This window comes from Schistocerca gregaria, chromosome 3 (genome assembly GCF_023897955.1).
Source record: "Schistocerca gregaria isolate iqSchGreg1 chromosome 3, iqSchGreg1.2, whole genome shotgun sequence".
Taxonomy (NCBI): domain Eukaryota; kingdom Metazoa; phylum Arthropoda; class Insecta; order Orthoptera; family Acrididae; genus Schistocerca; species Schistocerca gregaria.
In genome coordinates, this window is record NC_064922.1 from 588895285 (window position 1) to 588914623 (window position 19339).

The following is a 19339-nucleotide window of genomic DNA, read 5'->3' on the forward strand; positions in this document are numbered from 1 at the left end:
TGTGCTAGCGGCAGTCGTGGCCGAGTGGTTAAGGCGTCTGACTCGAAATCAGATTCCCTCTGGGAGCGTAGGTTCGAATCCTACCGGCTGCGTGCGATTTTGCGTACAAACGAGCAGAAAGTTTCGCGCACATGTGACATGCATGGGTGAATGCCAATGCAAACCAGTGCCACCTCTCTCAGCAAGACGAAGATTTATGTTTAAAGATACTGAATTTCGCGGCGGGCTCTGCTTCCTATGGCTATCGGTTCATCTCGCACGGAAGCTAGTAATGCAGAAATCCGTCGCAGGCCCACGAGCGCACCGCCGTCATTTCCTCGCGCAGTCGCCGTGTTCGTGAGTACGCACATGTACTTGAAAGTGATGGACAGAGCGAGCATTCATTTCTTTTTAAGTATCGCAATTGAGTCATTTGAGTGCGGCAAAAGCAGTGGTGCAGCGTGTCTTCTCGTAAGATCTCGCAGCTGCTTGGAAGTATGTCCATCGTTTAAGACGACAGAAAACTAGCGTCAGCGGTGCGTCAGTGGGAAGTCGGTGAAGTCGCCATTGGAGCCCCAAGCCAGTAATTACGACACGCAAATCACTCGCACACATTGCAGCTGTACCACCATGCTTGGCAGAGGGACAGGATAGCTGAGTCAAGCAGAGCGCTAGACCGACAACCGAAAGGTCCCGGGTTTAAGCCCCTGTCCAGGCGAAAATTAATACACTGTCGTAACGGCTACTGTGCTGGCCACGGAAGCACTACAGAAACGAGTGAGGCCATGGCGTTTTCTGCCGCCAGGTTGCTTTAAAAGGAGCAGTTTCACTTGTAGAGAGACGCTGCTGCGACGGGCAGTCGTGGCTGAGTGGTTAAGGCGTCTGACTAGAAAACAGATTCCCTCTGGGAGCGTAGGTTCGAGTCCTACCGACTGCGTTTCGTTTTTGTGTCAAGACGCGAAGAGCGTCTCCAACGGAACCGTGAAATGGGCAAACACGTGGGAAACATTGCATTCGAGACGCTTGTGAATTTTCCAGTTGGCAAGTGAGTGTCGACAAAACACGAAGCTCCTCTGCTTCAACGTATGAGACGTAAAAGCTGCTGCAATTTGATTTTCATCGTGTGTCAGCTTTCTTCGATAGACAGTTACGAGCCCAGCGTGATGAGTTCGTAGAGAGCATTCAGAGGACGTTTAATTAGTAACAGCTCCATGCAATGATTGCCCAACAGTAAACGACATGAGGCAGTGTGTCCGTAGCATAGTGGGAAGTGACGTGGAGATAACATGAGCCCGGATAGCTCAGTCGGTAGAGCATTAGGCTTTTAACCTAAGGGTCCAGGGTTCAAGTCCCTGTCCGGGCGGAAATTTTAATACTTTGGTAGCGGCTCGCCTACAAGCGGTGAAAGCACTACGGAAAAAAATGCAGCTACGCCGTTCCCTGGCACTGCAGTGCTCTAAACGGCAGCAGGTGCACGTGTCGGGAGAATCTTGTGCTAGCGGCAGTCGTGGCCGAGTGGTTAAGGCGTCTGACTCGAAATCAGATTCCCTCTGGGAGCGTAGGTTCGAATCCTACCGGCTGCGTGCGATTTTGCGTACAAACGAGCAGAAAGTTTCGCGCACATGTGACATGCATGGGTGAATGCCAATGCAAACCAGTGCCACCTCTCTCAGCAAGACGAAGATTTATGTTTAAAGATACTGAATTTCGCGGCGGGCTCTGCTTCCTATGGCTATCGGTTCATCTCGCACGGAAGCTAGTAATGCAGAAATCCGTCGCAGGCCCACGAGCGCACCGCCGTCATTTCCTCGCGCAGTCGCCGTGTTCGTGAGTACGCACATGTACTTGAAAGTGTTGGACAGAGCGAGCATTCATTTCTTTTTAAGTATCGCAATTGAGTCATTTGAGTGCGGCAAAAGCAGTGGTGCAGCGTGTCTTCTCGTAAGATCTCGCAGCTGCTTGGAAGTATGTCCATCGTTTAAGACGACAGAAAACTAGCGTCAGCGGTGCGTCAGTGGGAAGTCGGTGAAGTCGCCATTGGAGCCCCAAGCCAGTAATTACGACACGCAAATCACTCGCACACATTGCAGCTGTACCACCATGCTTGGCAGAGGGACAGGATAGCTGAGTCAAGCAGAGCGCTAGACCGACAACCGAAAGGTCCCGGGTTTAAGCCCCTGTCCAGGCGAAAATTAATACACTGTCGTAACGGCTACTGTGCTGGCCACGGAAGCACTACAGAAACGAGTGAGGCCATGGCGTTTTCTGCCGCCAGGTTGCTTTAAAAGGAGCAGTTTCACTTGTAGAGAGACGCTGCTGCGACGGGCAGTCGTGGCCGAGTGGTTAAGGCGTCTGACTAGAAATCAGATTCCCTCTGGGAGCGTAGGTTCGAGTCCTACCGACTGCGTTTCGTTTTTGTGTCAAGACGCGAAGAGCGTCTCCAACGGAACCGTGAAATGGGCAAACACGTGGGAAACATTGCATTCGAGACGCTTGTGAATTTTCCAGTTGGCAAGTGAGTGTCGACAAAACACGAAGCTCCTCTGCTTCAACGTATGAGACGTAAAAGCTGCTGCAATTTGATTTTCATCGTGTGTCAGCTTTCTTCGATAGACAGTTACGAGCCCAGCGTGATGAGTTCGTAGAGAGCATTCAGAGGACGTTTAATTAGTAACAGCTCCATGCAATGATTGCCCAACAGTAAACGACATGAGGCAGTGTGTCCGTAGCATAGTGGGAAGTGACGTGGAGATAACATGAGCCCGGATAGCTCAGTCGGTAGAGCATTAGGCTTTTAACCTAAGGGTCCAGGGTTCAAGTCCCTGTCCGGGCGGAAATTTTAATACTTTGGTAGCGGCTCGCCTACAAGCGGTGAAAGCACTACGGAAAAAAATGCAGCTACGCCGTTCCCTGGCACTGCAGTGCTCTAAACGGCAGCAGGTGCACGTGTCGGGAGAATCTTGTGCTAGCGGCAGTCGTGGCCGAGTGGTTAAGGCGTCTGACTCGAAATCAGATTCCCTCTGGGAGCGTAGGTTCGAATCCTACCGGCTGCGTGCGATTTTGCGTACAAACGAGCAGAAAGTTTCGCGCACATGTGACATGCATGGGTGAATGCCAATGCAAACCAGTGCCACCTCTCTCAGCAAGACGAAGATTTATGTTTAAAGATACTGAATTTCGCGGCGGGCTCTGCTTCCTATGGCTATCGGTTCATCTCGCACCGAAGCTAGTAATGCAGAAATCCGTCGCAGGCCCACGAGCGCACCGCTGTCATTTCCTCGCGCAGTCGCCGTGTTCGTGAGTACGCACATGTACTTGAAAGTGATGGACAGAGCGAGCATTCATTTCTTTTTAAGTATCGCAATTGAGTCATTTGAGTGCGGCAAAAGCAGTGGTGCAGCGTGTCTTCTCGTAAGATCTCGCAGCTGCTTGGAAGTATGTCCATCGTTTAAGACGACAGAAAACTAGCGTCAGCGGTGCGTCAGTGGGAAGTCGGTGAAGTCGCCATTGGAGCCCCAAGCCAGTAATTACGACACGCAAATCACTCGCACACATTGCAGCTGTACCACCATGCTTGGCAGAGGGACAGGATAGCTGAGTCAAGCAGAGCGCTAGACCGACAACCGAAAGGTCCCGGGTTTAAGCCCCTGTCCAGGCGAAAATTAATACACTGTCGTAACGGCTACTGTGCTGGCCACGGAAGCACTACAGAAACGAGTGAGGCCATGGCGTTTTCTGCCGCCAGGTTGCTTTAAAAGGAGCAGTTTCACTTGTAGAGAGACGCTGCTGCGACGGGCAGTCGTGGCCGAGTGGTTAAGGCGTCTGACTAGAAATCAGATTCCCTCTGGGAGCGTAGGTTCGAGTCCTACCGACTGCGTTTCGTTTTTGTGTCAAGACGCGAAGAGCGTCTCCAACGGAACCGTGAAATGGGCAAACACGTGGGAAACATTGCATTCGAGACGCTTGTGAATTTTCCAGTTGGCAAGTGAGTGTCGACAAAACACGAAGCTCCTCTGCTTCAACGTATGAGACGTAAAAGCTGCTGCAATTTGATTTTCATCGTGTGTCAGCTTTCTTCGATAGACAGTTACGAGCCCAGCGTGATGAGTTCGTAGAGAGCATTCAGAGGACGTTTAATTAGTAACAGCTCCATGCAATGATTGCCCAACAGTAAACGACATGAGGCAGTGTGTCCGTAGCATAGTGGGAAGTGACGTGGAGATAAGATGAGCCCGGATAGCTCAGTCGGTAGAGCATTAGGCTTTTAACCTAAGGGTCCAGGGTTCAAGTCCCTGTCCGGGCGGAAATTTTAATACTTTGGTAGCGGCTCGCCTACAAGCGGTCAAAGCACTACGGAAAAAAATGCAGCTACGCCGTTCCCTGGCACTGCAATGCTCTAAACGGCAGCAGGTGCACGTGTCGGGAGAATCTTGTGCTAGCGGCAGTCGTGGCCGAGTGGTTAAGGCGTCTGACTCGAAATCAGATTCCCTCTGGGAGCGTAGGTTCGAATCCTACCGGCTGCGTGCGATTTTGCGTACAAACGAGCAGAAAGTTTCGCGCACATGTGACATGCATGGGTGAATGCCAATGCAAACCAGTGCCACCTCTCTCAGCAAGACGAAGATTTATGTTTAAAGATACTGAATTTCGCGGCGGGCTCTGCTTCCTATGGCTATCGGTTCATCTCGCACGGAAGCTAGTAATGCAGAAATCCGTCGCAGGCCCACGAGCGCACCGCCGTCATTTCCTCGCGCAGTCGCCGTGTTCGTGAGTACGCACATGTACTTGAAAGTGATGGACAGAGCGAGCATTCATTTCTTTTTAAGTATCGCAATTGAGTCATTTGAGTGCGGCAAAAGCAGTGATGCAGCGTGTCTTCTCGTAAGATCTCGCAGCTGCTTGGAAGTATGTCCATCGTTTAAGACGACAGAAAACTAGCGTCAGCGGTGCGTCAGTGGGAAGTCGGTGAAGTCGCCATTGGAGCCCCAAGCCAGTAATTACGACACGCAAATCACTCGCACACATTGCAGCTGTACCACCATGCTTGGCAGAGGGACAGGATAGCTGAGTCAAGCAGAGCGCTAGACCGACAACCGAAAGGTCCCGGGTTTAAGCCCCTGTCCAGGCGAAAATTAATACACTGTCGTAACGGCTACTGTGCTGGCCACGGAAGCACTACAGAAACGAGTGAGGCCATGGCGTTTACTGCCGCCAGGTTGCTTTAAAAGGAGCAGTTTCACTTGTAGAGAGACGCTGCTGCGACGGGCAGTCGTGGCTGAGTGGTTAAGGCGTCTGACTAGAAATCAGATTCCCTCTGGGAGCGTAGGTTCGAGTCCTACCGACTGCGTTTCGTTTTTGTGTCAAGACGCGAAGAGCGTCTCCAACGGAACCGTGAAATGGGCAAACACGTGGGAAACATTGCATTCGAGACGCTTGTGAATTTTCCAGTTGGCAAGTGAGTGTCGACAAAACACGAAGCTCCTCTGCTTCAACGTATGAGACGTAAAAGCTGCTGCAATTTGATTTTCATCGTGTGTCAGCTTTCTTCGATAGACAGTTACGAGCCCAGCGTGATGAGTTCGTAGAGAGCATTCAGAGGACGTTTAATTAGTAACAGCTCCATGCAATGATTGCCCAACAGTAAACGACATGAGGCAGTGTGTCCGTAGCATAGTGGGAAGTGACGTGGAGATAACATGAGCCCGGATAGCTCAGTCGGTAGAGCATTAGGCTTTTAACCTAAGGGTCCAGGGTTCAAGTCCCTGTCCGGGCGGAAATTTTAATACTTTGGTAGCGGCTCGCCTACAAGCGGTGAAAGCACTACGGAAAAAAATGCAGCTACGCCGTTCCCTGGCACTGCAGTGCTCTAAACGGCAGCAGGTGCACGTGTCGGGAGAATCTTGTGCTAGCGGCAGTCGTGGCCGAGTGGTTAAGGCGTCTGACTCGAAATCAGATTCCCTCTGGGAGCGTAGGTTCGAATCCTACCGGCTGCGTGCGATTTTGCGTACAAACGAGCAGAAAGTTTCGCGCACATGTGACATGCATGGGTGAATGCCAATGCAAACCAGTGCCACCTCTCTCAGCAAGACGAAGATTTATGTTTAAAGATACTAAATTTCGCGGCGGGCTCTGCTTCCTATGGCTATCGGTTCATCTCGCACGGAAGCTAGTAATGCAGAAATCCGTCGCAGGCCCACGAGCGCACCGCCGTCATTTCCTCGCGCAGTCGCCGTGTTCGTGAGTACGCACATGTACTTGAAAGTGTTGGACAGAGCGAGCATTCATTTCTTTTTAAGTATCGCAATTGAGTCATTTGAGTGCGGCAAAAGCAGTGGTGCAGCGTGTCTTCTCGTAAGATCTCGCAGTTGCTTGGAAGTATGTCCATCGTTTAAGACGACAGAAAACTAGCGTCAGCGGTGCGTCAGTGGGAAGTCGGTGAAGTCGCCATTGGAGCTCCCAAGCCAGTAATTACGACACGCAAATCACTCGCACACATTGCAGCTGTACCACCATGCTTGGCAGAGGGACAGGATAGCTGAGTCAAGCAGAGCGCTAGACCGACAACCGAAAGGTCCCGGGTTTAAGCCCCTGTCCAGGCGAAAATTAATACACTGTCGTAACGGCTACTGTGCTGGCCACGGAAGCACTACAGAAACGAGTGAGGCCATGGCGTTTTCTGCCGCCAGGTTGCTTTAAAAGGAGCAGTTTCACTTGTAGAGAGACGCTGCTGCGACGGGCAGTCGTGGCCGAGTGGTTAAGGCGTCTGACTAGAAATCAGATTCCCTCTGGGAGCGTAGGTTCGAGTCCTACCGACTGCGTTTCGTTTTTGTGTCAAGACGCGAAGAGCGTCTCCAACGGAACCGTGAAATGGGCAAACACGTGGGAAACATTGCATTCGAGACGCTTGTGAATTTTCCAGTTGGCAAGTGAGTGTCGACAAAACACGAAGCTCCTCTGCTTCAACGTATGAGACGTAAAAGCTGCTGCAATTTGATTTTCATCGTGTGTCAGCTTTCTTCGATAGACAGTTACGAGCCCAGCGTGATGAGTTCGTAGAGAGCATTCAGAGGACGTTTAATTAGTAACAGCTCCATGCAATGATTGCCCAACAGTAAACGACATGAGGCAGTGTGTCCGTAGCATAGTGGGAAGTGACGTGGAGATAACATGAGCCCGGATAGCTCAGTCGGTAGAGCATTAGGCTTTTAACCTAAGGGTCCAGGGTTCAAGTCCCTGTCCGGGCGGAAATTTTAATACTTTGGTAGCGGCTCGCCTACAAGCGGTGAAAGCACTACGGAAAAAAATGCAGCTACGCCGTTCCCTGGCACTGCAGTGCTCTAAACGGCAGCAGGTGCACGTGTCGGGAGAATCTTGTGCTAGCGGCAGTCGTGGCCGAGAGTTGCGAGTCAGCCGCCGAGCGGGACGGACGTGTGGCGGAGCTGGACGTCTGGCTGTAGTAAACATAGGCTGAGTCGCTGCGTTTGAGGTTAGTGGTGCTGCTAAGCCGCTATTCGTGTTGCACTTGTATTCATGAAGTTCTAGAATGAATAGGTCGAATTATTTGAGGAAAGACACAATCAAGTTTACTTTCGATCGAAATTTCGTTCGACCTAAAGCATTTGAAATTAAAGCATGGTTTATCGAAAAAGTATTGATTAACGGTGATGATGTTGTCGGAGTTTATCTCTCGTTTGTGACAAATGCTGTGTATCTGAAGATGAAAAGTCCAGAATTATGTAGTTCCATTGTGGATCGTTGCGGAGGTAGCGTGAAGTTTAATCATTCTGATGGGAATGTGAGTGACGTTGCTGTTAGTCATGCTGGGTACGGGATTCGTACGATCAGAGTGTTTGAGCTCCCTTTTGAAATTCCGCCCGAAGAACTTAATGTTGCCCTTCGGCCTTATGGCAGAATTATTTCCAATGTGGCAGAAAGGTGGTCTGAAGCTCATATGTTTCCTGTCTTGAACGGCGTAAGGCAAATTAAGATTGAATTACAGAAGCATGTCCCCTCTTATCTTAATATTTGTGGGTATCGTGCTTTGATTATCTATGATGGGCAACCGCGGACTTGCGCTTTATGCAATTCCACGGAACACATTCGTGCAGAATGTTCACGGAGGCGTGTCCCGCAGTTACCGCGTGACGAGATGCCGAGCTCCGGCCCTGTTGTTGGTATGAAGTTGTCATACGCTGCCGCTGCTGACTTCCGCAGCCGAGGCGAGTCGGTGCCGCCTGTGCGCGGGGAGCCTGCTGCCTCGCGGGCGGTTGTCGATGATACTCCGGCTTCAAGCTCTAGATTTGCGGATGGTCTGCCGATCAGCTCCGCGCCCCTCGAATCTATGCCGACGCCAACTTTTTCCAACTCTCCCACTGTGGTTGCTCGTTCTTCCGCGGACTCGGCCGAAGATCCCCAAATACCCGCAACGGAGGTTTCCTTGCGTCGTCAGGATTCCCACCAACGTGAGGATATTGCCACTAGCTTCCGAGGAGTGGACGCTCCAGGCATCCACTCTGCGGGAACTATGAACGAAGATAGCAATCTGGACATTGGTTTCACGTTGGCGCCCACAGAAGACACTTGCGTCAAGGAAACCACAACGAGCGATAGTGTAGAATTGGAGACTGGGTTGCTACCAGTGGGAGCCATGGAAAAAGATGCGCCTCCTTCTGCCGTTGTGGAATGCGATACGCGGACTTTTGTCCGAAAAAAGGAACAGGCGACGTCAGACGTATCATCCGGTACTTCTCCTGACAGGTCGCAAACTTCATCTCCTGCTAGATCGCCGAAGAGATCTTCGAAGAAAGGCAAGAAGAGGAGATTGGCACACAAAGCAGCAGAGAGTTTAGCTCCTGCATTGCGGGAAAAGTTAAAACATTTAAGGGATAATGAACGACTACGAGAACAATGCCCAGTAGCACGAGTTAACGAGTGTACTGAAGCGGAGATGAGTCGTGCCGATGCAGATGAACTTCAACAACAACCTCGCGCACCGCTTGGCGTCGCAGGTTTGCAGACCGGCACTACTATGGATTTAGACCGAACTGTCTCAGGAAAAGGACTTGATTGGGCCGATGCCCAAGAAGATCGCACCGACCACGGAATGGAGATGGACCTGACACATGCTAGTGGCATTTAATTTTTTTTTTTTTATGTCTATTTTTCTTTCTGACAGACAGAATGGAATGGTACAGACGTGACTCTGCATGGGGTATACTTCATTAGCCAATTGCTTTTACCTGCACCTATGCCAACGGAACTGACATATAATGTGACCACGATCAATATAAATCGGATTCGCAGTGAAACGAAAGTCGCTTCTTTAAAAGATTTCCTTTACCAGTCGGATACTGATATAGCCCTCCTACAGGAATTTAATGTCCACAACTTTTATGTCCCAGGTTTTCAAGAGATTTTAAATATTGCACAGGAAGCCACATGTGGGACTGCGATCCTTATCAGAGATGGTATTGATGTGAAGGATATCTGTCTGTTAGAAAATGGGAGGGGCATCAGTTGTAAAATTTTTACTACTACTGTTTTAAATGTATATGTCCCCTCTGGTAACAACGCTAGAGATGATAGGGCTAATTTTTTTAAGAACGATATGGTCTATTTACTTAAGGGGAATCCGGCGGAAGCTTTAATCGGTGGTGACTTTAATTGTGTACTTCACAAAAAGGATCAGCGACCAAATTTTAACTTCTCCAGGGAACTGGCGGCTTTGGTGACAAACATGAAGTGGACAGACGTGTGGGAAAGCAAATACCCCACGTTAGTCAAATTTACGTACATCAGTAGTCGCTCGCAAAGCAGAATAGACAGAATATACGTCACAGCAAACCTGGAAAATAAAATCAGTAGTATCGAAGTAATTCCCACTACCTTTTCGGACCATCTCGCAGTGAAATGCAGCATTCGGTTTCAGAAGCAAGGAACGTATTGGGGTCGCCCCTTATGGAAGCTGAATACCCATATGTTGTTCGAGGGTGCCCTATCAAGAACAGTAGCGGAGGTATGGCAGGCTGCTCTACGTATGCGCCATAAATACAGCTCTCGCCTTGCGTGGTGGACATCATGTGCTAAAAAGAAATTGAGATCATCCCTAATAGCTTACGGGAGGGAGCGAGCGATGTGGTCTCGCAATACCGTTGAATTTTACTATACATGCCTAAGGGAACTATCAGCTCAGCAGATGACTGATGAGGTTTTCATTGAAATAAAGAAGATCAAGGCTCACCTCATAAGTCTCAAGCGACAACAGCTGGAGGGTTTAAAAATTAAATCTCGTGTCCCGACAACGGTGGAGGACGAAAACGCATCGCTGTACCACTTACTCGAACATGAAAGAAATAGAAGACGAGCGTTTATTGCTTGTCTTAGAGTGGGCGATAACCGGGTGCTGACGGAACACTCTGACATTTTAAATGCAGTTTATGGATTTTATCGTACGTTATATACTGATACCCGGTATAATCTAGACTGTGCGAACGATTTGCTACGAACTACAGGTATCGACAACGTTATCAATGACGAGGACAATGTGTCCCTTACCACTGCGATCACATGTGAGGAGGTGTTTGATATACTTAAATATTCGCCTACCCGTAAGTCCCCAGGGCCTGATGGCTTGCCTGTAGAGTTTTATTGTAAATTTTGGCCTCTCATCGGTAATCAATTCACAGAAGTGATAAATGAAGTGTTGCAAGGTGTTACTGTTCCACGCGAGTTCAAAGAAAGCGTAACTGTGCTAATACCAAAGGGAAGGAACGCGACAGTTAAAGATCTCAATCAATTGAGACCAATATGTTTGATGAACTCGGATTATAAAATAATTGCACGTGTACTGAAGGAAAGACTGAGACCTCTAATGGAGAAGATCATAGGTGACCACCAAACCTGTCTCTCGGGGCGGAATATTTTTAAAACTGTTTGTGAATATAGGGATGTCTCTGCAATTTTTGCAACGTCATCCTCACCAGGAGGCCTTGCCTTTATCGGTTTCTCAAAGGCTTTTGACAGGGTCAACCACTTATTTTTGTTCAGAACGTTGACCTATGTGGGTTTTAGTCAACATTTTGTGCAAGTTTTAATTAACATTGTTGAAGGCATCCAAACACAAGTGTCTGTAAATGGGCATTTCACTCCACCCATTGAAATTCGCAACGGCGTCCCGCAGGGAAGTCCTTTGTCAATGCTCCTGTATGTTGTTGCACTGGAGCCTTTACTAAGGAGACTCGATGTCGATCTTGAGGGCATCACGATATCTGGCGTTAACAACGTCACCAATGCATATGCTGATGACGTTGGAGTGGTTATTCGTAGTAACGAAGATTTAGAGAAATTAACAACGAATATTCAGATCTTTTGTGAAGCTACAGGCGCTAGGGTTAACGAGGTGAAGAGTTCGTTTTTAAATCTTAAAGGTCTTCAAGATGTCCGTTTGGAATGGGCACGCTCCGTCGATCGTCACACCGCTCTGGGTGTCACCTTTTACCGATGTCCGCTTCAGACCATGACCTACAATTGGAAGAAAGTACTGGATACAATCAGAGGAGCCACAATACTCAATCAGACCAGACATCTGAACATTAAACAACGAATCAGAATAATTAATTGTTCCATTTTATCAAACGCTATATATATAGGTCAAATATTGCCAGTTTCGAAACCCATTGCCAAACGTATAATGAGTATCATTTGCCGATTTATATGGACAGGGAATATTTTTAGAGTAGCAGTCGATACAGTTACGTTACCTTCCGCTGAAGGTGGCCTAGGTTTAACAGATATATGGCGGAAGACTACGGCGTTATATATAAAGAGGACCCTACAAATTATAGAAAAACATCCACATAGTATTACAGCCAGGCTGTATCGACTCCTACAGCCAGAAAATTTACGTCCACCCATAAATATATGCGGAATTAATTATAAATTGAAATATATTCGCCAGTTCTTTTTAGAGATTAGCTACATGGACAGTATTGTCACGAATCCACAATCAAGGAATTGCAGGAAATTAATGGAACTCTTAACAACGAAAGAACATGTCAACAAAATGGAGTGCAGATATCCCGACAAAGACTGGAAAAGAATTTGGAAAAATATTAGTAATCGTGAACTGTCTTCCGACATTCAGGCAACCTGGTTTCCACTAACGAAAAGTTGCACTCCATTGGTCTTAGTGACACGATTGTGTGCACCCGATGTGACGCAGTTGACACATTGATCCACCGCTTTCTCTGTGGCGGATACGCCGAAATATGGAGGGGACTCCAACGGCGGGTAGCCTTTATAACCAGAACTGTTAGTACTGAGATCAATGTTGAAAAATTACTCTTCCCCGATGGTGTTTTCTTCCCTGTCCAGAAAACCAATGCTGTGTTGTGGTTGTTTGGCAATTATGTACATTACGTTATATCTGAACACGGCAATGACCGTGTTTTAGAATACGAATTATACGAACGAGCAAAATATTATCAGATATGTACGCACAGGGACCACAAAAAAACTTTTGGTAACATGTTACACATTCTGTTTCAGAGACAAGGGATTGGATAAACATCTTAATAGCCCTCGTCTACGAAAAATGTAGTCACAGGCCAAAGTAGGGGATCGCTGTTGAGGGTGAAGTACGGTGGGGACTTCGTGTGCCCCAGGGCCGCTACGGTAGCCGTGAAGGCCTCGGACAGAACCCCGAAACGGCACTGCGGCTTCACACTTACTGCTGGATGAACCCCATATCTCCAGCAACTACTTTCATCTATGATGATTTTCCAGGATCTCGGTAATATCGGAAGGTGGTTTCGTTGCACACAATGCAGTGGAAGCTTCTTGCACGTGTTCCTCAGTTACAATCTTTCTATTTTTGTTTAATTTTTTCAGTATGAAGCAAGAGTGACAATTTATTAATTCCCAAGAAGCCTTAATTTTTCAATTTTCAGTTCTACGGAGGAGAAGCCTCACATGGCGAAGAAGCCAAACATCATTTCATTTCCCTAACTGTCACAGTAAATTTGAAAAAAAATCAGTCGATATAGCATAGAAGCTCGCCGAAGAAGGCATAAAAGGAGAGCGACTGGATGGGCTGTGTGGGGAGAAGGGAGGCCCAAAAAAAAAAAAAAAAAAAAAAGTGGTTAAGGCGTCTGACTCGAAATCAGATTCCCTCTGGGAGCGTAGGTTCGAATCCTACCGGCTGCGTGCGATTTTGCGTACAAACGAGCAGAAAGTTTCGCGCACATGTGACATGCATGGGTGAATGCCAATGCAAACCAGTGCCACCTCTCTCAGCAAGACGAAGATTTATGTTTAAAGATACTAAATTTCGCGGCGGGCTCTGCTTCCTATGGCTATCGGTTCATCTCGCACGGAAGCTAGTAATGCAGAAATCCGTCGCAGGCCCACGAGCGCACCGCCGTCATTTCCTCGCGCAGTCGCCGTGTTCGTGAGTACGCACATGTACTTGAAAGTGTTGGACAGAGCGAGCATTCATTTCTTTTTAAGTATCGCAATTGAGTCATTTGAGTGCGGCAAAAGCAGTGGTGCAGCGTGTCTTCTCGTAAGATCTCGCAGTTGCTTGGAAGTATGTCCATCGTTTAAGACGACAGAAAACTAGCGTCAGCGGTGCGTCAGTGGGAAGTCGGTGAAGTCGCCATTGGAGCCCCAAGCCAGTAATTACGACACGCAAATCACTCGCACACATTGCAGCTGTACCACCATGCTTGGCAGAGGGACAGGATAGCTGAGTCAAGCAGAGCGCTAGACCGACAACCGAAAGGTCCCGGGTTTAAGCCCCTGTCCAGGCGAAAATTAATACACTGTCGTAACGGCTACTGTGCTGGCCACGGAAGCACTACAGAAACGAGTGAGGCCATGGCGTTTTCTGCCGCCAGGTTGCTTTAAAAGGAGCAGTTTCACTTGTAGAGAGACGCTGCTGCGACGGGCAGTCGTGGCTGAGTGGTTAAGGCGTCTGACTAGAAATCAGATTCCCTCTGGGAGCGTAGGTTCGAGTCCTACCGACTGCGTTTCGTTTTTGTGTCAAGACGCGAAGAGCGTCTCCAACGGAACCGTGAAATGGGCAAACACGTGGGAAACATTGCATTCGAGACGCTTGTGAATTTTCCAGTTGGCAAGTGAGTGTCGACAAAACACGAAGCTCCTCTGCTTCAACGTATGAGACGTAAAAGCTGCTGCAATTTGATTTTCATCGTGTGTCAGCTTTCTTCGATAGACAGTTACGAGCCCAGCGTGATGAGTTCGTAGAGAGCATTCAGAGGACGTTTAATTAGTAACAGCTCCATGCAATGATTGCCCAACAGTAAACGACATGAGGCAGTGTGTCCGTAGCATAGTGGGAAGTGACGTGGAGATAACATGAGCCCGGATAGCTAAGTCGGTAGAGCATTAGGCTTTTAACCTAAGGGTCCAGGGTTCAAGTCCCTGTCCGGGCGGAAATTTTAATACTTTGGTAGCGGCTCGCCTACAAGCGGTGAAAGCACTACGGAAAAAAATGCAGCTACGCCGTTCCCTGGCACTGCAGTGCTCTAAACGGCAGCAGGTGCACGTGTCGGGAGAATCTTGTGCTAGCGGCAGTCGTGGCCGAGTGGTTAAGGCGTCTGACTCGAAATCAGATTCCCTCTGGGAGCGTAGGTTCGAATCCTACCGGCTGCGTGCGATTTTGCGTACAAACGAGCAGAAAGTTTCGCGCACATGTGACATGCATGGGTGAATGCCAATGCAAACCAGTGCCACCTCTCTCAGCAAGACGAAGATTTATGTTTAAAGATACTGAATTTCGCGGCGGGCTCTGCTTCCTATGGCTATCGGTTCATCTCGCACGGAAGCTAGTAATGCAGAAATCCGTCGCAGGCCCACGAGCGCACCGCCGTCATTTCCTCGCGCAGTCGCCGTGTTCGTGAGTACGCACATGTACTTGAAAGTGATGGACAGAGCGAGCATTCATTTCTTTTTAAGTATCGCAATTGAGTCATTTGAGTGCGGCAAAAGCAGTGGTGCAGCGTGTCTTCTCGTAAGATCTCGCAGCTGCTTGGAAGTATGTCCATCGTTTAAGACGACAGAAAACTAGCGTCAGCGGTGCGTCAGTGGGAAGTCGGTGAAGTCGCCATTGGAGCCCCAAGCCAGTAATTACGACACGCAAATCACTCGCACACATTGCAGCTGTACCACCATGCTTGGCAGAGGGACAGGATAGCTGAGTCAAGCAGAGCGCTAGACCGACAACCGAAAGGTCCCGGGTTTAAGCCCCTGTCCAGGCGAAAATTAATACACTGTCGTAACGGCTACTGTGCTGGCCACGGAAGCACTACAGAAACGAGTGAGGCCATGGCGTTTTCTGCCGCCAGGTTGCTTTAAAAGGAGCAGTTTCACTTGTAGAGAAACTCTGCTGCGACGGGCAGTCGTGGCCGTGTGGTTAAGGCGTCTGACTAGAAATCAGATTCCCTCTGGGAGCGTAGGTTCGAGTCCTACCGACTGCGTTTCGTTTTTGTGTCAAGACGCGAAGAGCGTCTCCAACGGAACCGTGAAATGGGCAAACACGTGGGAAACATTGCATTCGAGACGCTTGTGAATTTTCCAGTTGGCAAGTGAGTGTCGACAAAACACGAAGCTCCTCTGCTTCAACGTATGAGACGTAAAAGCTGCTGCAATTTGATTTTCATCGTGTGTCAGCTTTCTTCGATAGACAGTTACGAGCCCAGCGTGATGAGTTCGTAGAGAGCATTCAGAGGACGTTTAATTAGTAACAGCTCCATGCAATGATTGCCCAACAGTAAACGACATGAGGCAGTGTGTCCGTAGCATAGTGGGAAGTGACGTGGAGATAACATGAGCCCGGATAGCTCCGTCGGTAGAGCATTAGGCTTTTAACCTAAGGGTCCAGGGTTCAAGTCCCTGTCCGGGCGGAAATTTTAATACTTTGGTAGCGGCTCGCCTACAAGCGGTGAAAGCACTACGGAAAAAAATGCAGCTACGCCGTTCCCTGGCACTGCAGTGCTCTAAACGGCAGCAGGTGCACGTGTCGGGAGAATCTTGTGCTAGCGGCAGTCGTGGCCGAGTGGTTAAGGCGTCTGACTCGAAATCAGATTCCCTCTGGGAGCGTAGGTTCGAATCCTACCGGCTGCGTGCGATTTTGCGTACAAACGAGCAGAAAGTTTCGCGCACATGTGACATGCATGGGTGAATGCCAATGCAAACCAGTGCCACCTCTCTCAGCAAGACGAAGATTTATGTTTAAAGATACTAAATTTCGTGGCGGGCTCTGCTTCCTATGGCTATCGGTTCATCTCGCACGGAAGCTAGTAATGCAGAAATCCGTCGCAGGCCCACGAGCGCACCGCCGTCATTTCCTCGCGCAGTCGCCGTGTTCGTGAGTACGCACATGTACTTGAAAGTGTTGGACAGAGCGAGCATTCATTTCTTTTTAAGTATCGCAATTGAGTCATTTGAGTGCGGCAAAAGCAGTGGTGCAGCGTGTCTTCTCGTAAGATCTCGCAGTTGCTTGGAAGTATGTCCATCGTTTAAGACGACAGAAAACTAGCGTCAGCGGTGCGTCAGTGGGAAGTCGGTGAAGTCGCCATTGGAGCCCCAAGCCAGTAATTACGACACGCAAATCACTCGCACACATTGCAGCTGTACCACCATGCTTGGCAGAGGGACAGGATAGCTGAGTCAAGCAGAGCGCTAGACCGACAACCGAAAGGTCCCGGGTTTAAGCCCCTGTCCAGGCGAAAATTAATACACTGTCGTAACGGCTACTGTGCTGGCCACGGAAGCACTACAGAAACGAGTGAGGCCATGGCGTTTACTGCCGCCAGGTTGCTTTAAAAGGAGCAGTTTCACTTGTAGAGAGACGCTGCTGCGACGGGCAGTCGTGGCTGAGTGGTTAAGGCGTCTGACTAGAAATCAGATTCACTCTGGAAGCGTAGGTTCGAGTCCTACCGACTGCGTTTCGTTTTTGTGTCAAGACGCGAAGAGCGTCTCCAACGGAACCGTGAAATGGGCAAACACGTGGGAAACATTGCATTCGAGACGCTTGTGAATTTTCCAGTTGGCAAGTGAGTGTCGACAAAACACGAAGCTCCTCTGCTTCAACGTATGAGACGTAAAAGCTGCTGCAATTTGATTTTCATCGTGTGTCAGCTTTCTTCGATAGACAGTTACGAGCCCAGCGTGATGAGTTCGTAGAGAGCATTCAGAGGACGTTTAATTAGTAACAGCTCCATGCAATGATTGCCCAACAGTAAACGACATGAGGCAGTGTGTCCGTAGCATAGTGGGAAGTGACGTGGAGATAACATGAGCCCGGATAGCTCCGTCGGTAGAGCATTAGGCTTTTAACCTAAGGGTCCAGGGTTCAAGTCCCTGTCCGGGCGGAAATTTTAATACTTTGGTAGCGGCTCGCCTACAAGCGGTGAAAGCACTACGGAAAAAAATGCAGCTACGCCGTTCCCTGGCACTGCAGTGCTCTAAACGGCAGCAGGTGCACGTGTCGGGAGAATCTTGTGCTAGCGGCAGTCGTGGCCGAGTGGTTAAGGCGTCTGACTCGAAATCAGATTCCCTCTGGGAGCGTAGGTTCGAATCCTACCGGCTGCGTGCGATTTTGCGTACAAACGAGCAGAAAGTTTCGCGCACATGTGACATGCATGGGTGAATGCCAATGCAAACCAGTGCCACCTCTCTCAGCAAGACGAAGATTTATGTTTAAAGATACTAAATTTCGCGGCGGGCTCTGCTTCCTATGGCTATCGGTTCATCTCGCACGGAAGCTAGTAATGCAGAAATCCGTCGCAGGCCCACGAGCGCACCGCCGTCATTTCCTCGCGCAGTCGCCGTGTTCGTGAGTACGCACATGTACTTGAAAGTGTTGGACAGAGCGAGCATTCATTTCTTTTTAAGTATCGCAATTGAGTCATTTGAGTGCGGCAAAAGCAGTGGTGCAGCGTGTCTTCTCGTAAGATCTCGCAGTTGCTTGGAAGTATGTCCATCGTTTAAGACGACAGAAAACTAGCGTCAGCGGTGCGTCAGTGGGAAGTCGGTGAAGTCGCCATTGGAGCCCCAAGCCAGTAATTACGACACGCAAATCACTCGCACACATTGCAGCTGTACCACCATGCTTGGCAGAGGGACAGGATAGCTGAGTCAAGCAGAGCGCTAGACCGACAACCGAAAGGTCCCGGGTTTAAGCCCCTGTCCAGGCGAAAATTAATACACTGTCGTAACGGCTACTGTGCTGGCCACGGAAGCACTACAGAAACGAGTGAGGCCATGGCGTTTACTGCCGCCAGGTTGCTTTAAAAGGAGCAGTTTCACTTGTAGAGAGACGCTGCTGCGACGGGCAGTCGTGGCTGAGTGGTTAAGGCGTCTGACTAGAAATCAGATTCCCTCTGGGAGCGTAGGTTCGAGTCCTACCGACTGCGTTTCGTTTTTGTGTCAAGACGCGAAGAGCGTCTCCAACGGAACCGTGAAATGGGCAAACACGTGGGAAACATTGCATTCGAGACGCTTGTGAATTTTCCAGTTGGCAAGTGAGTGTCGACAAAACACGAAGCTCCTCTGCTTCAACGTATGAGACGTAAAAGCTGCTGCAATTTGATTTTCATCGTGTGTCAGCTTTCTTCGATAGACAGTTACGAGCCCAGCGTGATGAGTTCGTAGAGAGCATTCAGAGGACGTTTAATTAGTAACAGCTCCATGCAATGATTGCCCAACAGTAAACGACATGAGGCAGTGTGTCCGTAGCATAGTGGGAAGTGACGTGGAGATAACATGAGCCCGGATAGCTCAGTCGGTAGAGCATTAGGTTTTTAACCTAAGGGTCCAGGGTTCAAGTCCCTGTCCGGGCGGAAATTTTAATACTTTGGTAGCGGCTCGCCTACAAGCGGTGAAAGCACTACGGAAAAAAATGCAGCTACGCCGTTCCCTGGCACTGCAGTGCTCTAAACGGCAGCAGGTGCACGTGTCGGGAGAATCTTGTGCTAGCGGCAGTCGTGGCCGAGTGGTTAAGGCGTCTGACTCGAAATCAGATTCCCTCTGGGAGCGTAGGTTCGAATCCTACCGGCTGCGTGCGATTTTGCGTACAAACGAGCAGAAAGTTTCGCGCACATGTGACATGCATGGGTGAATGCCAATGCAAACCAGTGCCACCTCTCTCAGCAAGACGAAGATTTATGTTTAAAGATACTAAATTTCGCGGCGGGCTCTGCTTCCTATGGCTATCGGTTCATCTCGCACGGAAGCTAGTAATGCAGAAATCCGTCGCAGGCCCACGAGCGCACCGCCGTCATTTCCTCGCGCAGTCGCCGTGTTCGTGAGTACGCACATGTACTTGAAAGTGTTGGAC

The 19339-nt window shown here is 49.2% G+C and overlaps 27 non-coding genes across 27 annotated transcripts; all 27 read left to right on the forward strand.

The window, feature by feature from the left end:
* Positions 1–10: 10 nt before the first annotated feature.
* On the forward strand, positions 11–92 carry Trnas-cga (transfer RNA serine (anticodon CGA)). Its single transcript has one exon. It is a non-coding gene; the product is annotated as a tRNA-Ser (tRNA).
* Positions 93–834: 742 nt separating this feature from the next.
* Trnas-aga (transfer RNA serine (anticodon AGA)) lies at positions 835–916 on the forward strand. The gene has a single exon. It is a non-coding gene; the product is annotated as a tRNA-Ser (tRNA).
* Positions 917–1269: 353 nt separating this feature from the next.
* Trnak-uuu (transfer RNA lysine (anticodon UUU)) lies at positions 1270–1342 on the forward strand. The gene has a single exon. It is a non-coding gene; the product is annotated as a tRNA-Lys (tRNA).
* Positions 1343–1480: 138 nt separating this feature from the next.
* On the forward strand, positions 1481–1562 carry Trnas-cga (transfer RNA serine (anticodon CGA)). The gene has a single exon. It is a non-coding gene; the product is annotated as a tRNA-Ser (tRNA).
* A 742-nt stretch (positions 1563–2304) lies between these two features.
* Trnas-aga (transfer RNA serine (anticodon AGA)) lies at positions 2305–2386 on the forward strand. Its single transcript has one exon. It is a non-coding gene; the product is annotated as a tRNA-Ser (tRNA).
* Positions 2387–2739: 353 nt separating this feature from the next.
* On the forward strand, positions 2740–2812 carry Trnak-uuu (transfer RNA lysine (anticodon UUU)). Its single transcript has one exon. It is a non-coding gene; the product is annotated as a tRNA-Lys (tRNA).
* Positions 2813–2950: 138 nt separating this feature from the next.
* On the forward strand, positions 2951–3032 carry Trnas-cga (transfer RNA serine (anticodon CGA)). Its single transcript has one exon. It is a non-coding gene; the product is annotated as a tRNA-Ser (tRNA).
* Positions 3033–3774: 742 nt separating this feature from the next.
* Trnas-aga (transfer RNA serine (anticodon AGA)) lies at positions 3775–3856 on the forward strand. The gene has a single exon. It is a non-coding gene; the product is annotated as a tRNA-Ser (tRNA).
* Positions 3857–4209: 353 nt separating this feature from the next.
* On the forward strand, positions 4210–4282 carry Trnak-uuu (transfer RNA lysine (anticodon UUU)). The gene has a single exon. It is a non-coding gene; the product is annotated as a tRNA-Lys (tRNA).
* Positions 4283–4420: 138 nt separating this feature from the next.
* Trnas-cga (transfer RNA serine (anticodon CGA)) lies at positions 4421–4502 on the forward strand. The gene has a single exon. It is a non-coding gene; the product is annotated as a tRNA-Ser (tRNA).
* Positions 4503–5244: 742 nt separating this feature from the next.
* Trnas-aga (transfer RNA serine (anticodon AGA)) lies at positions 5245–5326 on the forward strand. The gene has a single exon. It is a non-coding gene; the product is annotated as a tRNA-Ser (tRNA).
* Positions 5327–5679: 353 nt separating this feature from the next.
* On the forward strand, positions 5680–5752 carry Trnak-uuu (transfer RNA lysine (anticodon UUU)). Its single transcript has one exon. It is a non-coding gene; the product is annotated as a tRNA-Lys (tRNA).
* A 138-nt stretch (positions 5753–5890) lies between these two features.
* Trnas-cga (transfer RNA serine (anticodon CGA)) lies at positions 5891–5972 on the forward strand. The gene has a single exon. It is a non-coding gene; the product is annotated as a tRNA-Ser (tRNA).
* Positions 5973–6715: 743 nt separating this feature from the next.
* On the forward strand, positions 6716–6797 carry Trnas-aga (transfer RNA serine (anticodon AGA)). Its single transcript has one exon. It is a non-coding gene; the product is annotated as a tRNA-Ser (tRNA).
* Positions 6798–7150: 353 nt separating this feature from the next.
* Trnak-uuu (transfer RNA lysine (anticodon UUU)) lies at positions 7151–7223 on the forward strand. Its single transcript has one exon. It is a non-coding gene; the product is annotated as a tRNA-Lys (tRNA).
* A 6701-nt stretch (positions 7224–13924) lies between these two features.
* On the forward strand, positions 13925–14006 carry Trnas-aga (transfer RNA serine (anticodon AGA)). Its single transcript has one exon. It is a non-coding gene; the product is annotated as a tRNA-Ser (tRNA).
* A 353-nt stretch (positions 14007–14359) lies between these two features.
* Trnak-uuu (transfer RNA lysine (anticodon UUU)) lies at positions 14360–14432 on the forward strand. Its single transcript has one exon. It is a non-coding gene; the product is annotated as a tRNA-Lys (tRNA).
* Positions 14433–14570: 138 nt separating this feature from the next.
* Trnas-cga (transfer RNA serine (anticodon CGA)) lies at positions 14571–14652 on the forward strand. Its single transcript has one exon. It is a non-coding gene; the product is annotated as a tRNA-Ser (tRNA).
* A 742-nt stretch (positions 14653–15394) lies between these two features.
* Positions 15395–15476, forward strand: Trnas-aga (transfer RNA serine (anticodon AGA)). Its single transcript has one exon. It is a non-coding gene; the product is annotated as a tRNA-Ser (tRNA).
* A 353-nt stretch (positions 15477–15829) lies between these two features.
* On the forward strand, positions 15830–15902 carry Trnak-uuu (transfer RNA lysine (anticodon UUU)). The gene has a single exon. It is a non-coding gene; the product is annotated as a tRNA-Lys (tRNA).
* Positions 15903–16040: 138 nt separating this feature from the next.
* Trnas-cga (transfer RNA serine (anticodon CGA)) lies at positions 16041–16122 on the forward strand. Its single transcript has one exon. It is a non-coding gene; the product is annotated as a tRNA-Ser (tRNA).
* Positions 16123–16864: 742 nt separating this feature from the next.
* Trnas-aga (transfer RNA serine (anticodon AGA)) lies at positions 16865–16946 on the forward strand. Its single transcript has one exon. It is a non-coding gene; the product is annotated as a tRNA-Ser (tRNA).
* Positions 16947–17299: 353 nt separating this feature from the next.
* Trnak-uuu (transfer RNA lysine (anticodon UUU)) lies at positions 17300–17372 on the forward strand. The gene has a single exon. It is a non-coding gene; the product is annotated as a tRNA-Lys (tRNA).
* Positions 17373–17510: 138 nt separating this feature from the next.
* Positions 17511–17592, forward strand: Trnas-cga (transfer RNA serine (anticodon CGA)). Its single transcript has one exon. It is a non-coding gene; the product is annotated as a tRNA-Ser (tRNA).
* Positions 17593–18334: 742 nt separating this feature from the next.
* Trnas-aga (transfer RNA serine (anticodon AGA)) lies at positions 18335–18416 on the forward strand. The gene has a single exon. It is a non-coding gene; the product is annotated as a tRNA-Ser (tRNA).
* A 353-nt stretch (positions 18417–18769) lies between these two features.
* On the forward strand, positions 18770–18842 carry Trnak-uuu (transfer RNA lysine (anticodon UUU)). Its single transcript has one exon. It is a non-coding gene; the product is annotated as a tRNA-Lys (tRNA).
* A 138-nt stretch (positions 18843–18980) lies between these two features.
* On the forward strand, positions 18981–19062 carry Trnas-cga (transfer RNA serine (anticodon CGA)). Its single transcript has one exon. It is a non-coding gene; the product is annotated as a tRNA-Ser (tRNA).
* Positions 19063–19339: the final 277 nt, after the last annotated feature.